Below are 2,445 nucleotides of genomic sequence, written 5' to 3'. Positions count from 1 at the left end.
TCTACAAGGCAATTGCTGGTCACATGCTGTGAGACAGGCATGGAGTCATAGGCAGGGGGACAGTGATCATGACCACAGCTCACATCGTAGGTGCCCCCATCTTACAAGGATTACAGAGAGGCAATTGGCATCAACAGAACCATGGTCAAAGCTGAAAGGAAATACCTTGGCGACCAATCACAATGATTCCTTGATCTCCATTAATAAAACCTGACTTGCTGCCAAACACATGCAGCTATGTGGGTATTACAAGCCTGTTATATTCAGAAAGGCTTAAATGTGCTTTGCTTGAATCAAGATTTGAACCAGATACACTTTATGTTTTACCCAATGTTTCTTTCGTTGGGTGAAAAACATTTCATAGATTCAGAGGATGAAAGATAAAGATGAATTAGGAGTATAAAAAAGAAAACTGCTATTGTATCCTAACATTTTATATACCTTAGAGTCAGAAGAATCTATGATTGAAATCCCTGTCATTAATTTAGAGTCATGTGACTTAGAAGTAAAAGGTATTTAGCCTACCAGAGACTCACTTTTATATCTATACTATGAGAAAGAGGAAAGTTATGCAATAGGGTGCTTGAAATGCTGGAACATGTGTCCTGTGCATGGACATTAACAGAGTATAAATATCAGAATATGTCAGACGCAGGAGTCCCACACAGAGAGGTTTGGATCAGCATTTTCATCATCTTGGAGAGAGGCTTATTAAGACTTTTGAAAGTAAACAATTACCAATACTAGGAAGTTCCTAAAATTTACAGGAGTTACAACTCCCATTCCCAAAACTGTGTAAGCGCTGGGACCACTGGAAAAAAGAGACTCTAAGACCTAACCTGCAGAGCTGTGTGTAAGTCATGTAGGGACCTCCAGAGATAAAGCTTTTGTGACCCATTATCCATGTTGGGGTGAGCTATTTTGGTGATGTAGCGGTCTTTGATTCATCCACAATCCTACACACAACTCTTCAGTCTTACTCCTGTAAATAAGCCCAATAAATTTAGTGGTCTTCCTCTAAATGGCTCAGGGAAATAATTATTTTGGTCAGTCATCTTTTATCATCCCTATCTGGAGTGAGCTGACATTTGTTCCTGTCACCCCATGTGAAATCATGCAACACAACCTCCTTTTGTACCATTTCCTGCTGGAGTACAAGTTATGAGATACCTGAACCCCAAGACTATGGGGGGCTGGTATGAACAGAAGGAGGAAGAGGTAATTCTGACACTGGCAGAGTGATAACAACCCTTTTTGAGGCTTCGCTTGCTCTTCTGTGAAGTAGAGGTAGGTGTTCTCCTGACAGCAGCATGAATAGTCATAGGTCTAGCCCAAACTGTGGTATGTAATGTGACCCCAACCAGTTCCCACTTCCTAGAGCTGTCATCACTAATTACTGTTAATTCGGTGGCTGATAAGTTCTATCTGCAAACAGTCTGTTTCCAAACCTTCTGAATTCTGAGGTTTCTGGTGATCAGGAATTTTTTTTTTTTTTTTTTTTTTTTTTTTTTTTTTTTTTTTTTTTTTTTTGAGAGGTGCCTGCACCATATGCTCCCTTACACTTCTCTGTTTTCATGTCCTGCCATTGGGTACCCTTAGCAGGTATTGTTATGAAGTCATTTCCTCTGAATTGAAAGCTACTTCCCAGGAGGAGTGGGAGGGTTCATGAGAAGCAGGAAGTAAACAACTTACAAGCCTCAATCTGTTCCTGAAACAAGGTGCCCAAGGTCTTTCCCAAGGTTATGGAAGCAGCAAATTACCGCTGAGAGAAGAGGCACCCAATCTGCCTAGCTGCCTCCAGGAGACACTGGGAACCGTCCATTTGCCTGCAATCTCTGCAGAGAGCTCCCCCATCCAGCTTCCACAGTCATCACTCATTCTGGGATGGGCTTTTCAGTGATAGAACTGCCTAAAAGGAACTCTGTGTTAGGGTTCTTAGAGTATACCACACAACAAAGACAGCCACTCACGTAGGCAATCAGCAAGAACACTGCTGGTTCCAGCATGCTGGGATCTGCCAGCCAGACAATAAAATGATTGTGACCTGACCCAGAGTTTGCAGGGGCCTACTGGGGAGGAGGTGTGGTTAGGCTCTCCTGGACCTAATTGGCTGGGGATTAGGTCATCGTGAACCTGATTGGCTGGGGCTCCTCTTCCTAGTTTTACAAAATACAGAAACCAAAATTGAAACTGAGCTGGTGCCCAGGCCTAGTGGAGGCTTGAGTTGGGAGAAGCCTGGCCCCTGAAGCTACTGTGGCCTCTCACTTGTACCCCTATGCCTGTAAGTAATTCCCTGCACCCCTGCGAACTCATTAGTTCACCAAGATGGACTTTGGTGGGTTTTTACTAGTTCCCTATTTGGAGTGAACAGAAATTTGTTCATCGTTCTCCTGAAAACTCTCATGCCAGGTGTTCAACAAGTAGTATTTATTTAAAAATGAGTTT

The sequence above is a fragment of the Arvicola amphibius genome, chromosome 3 (genome assembly GCF_903992535.2).
Source record: "Arvicola amphibius chromosome 3, mArvAmp1.2, whole genome shotgun sequence".
Lineage (NCBI taxonomy): Eukaryota > Metazoa > Chordata > Mammalia > Rodentia > Cricetidae > Arvicola > Arvicola amphibius.
This window is presented reverse-complemented; position numbering follows the sequence as displayed.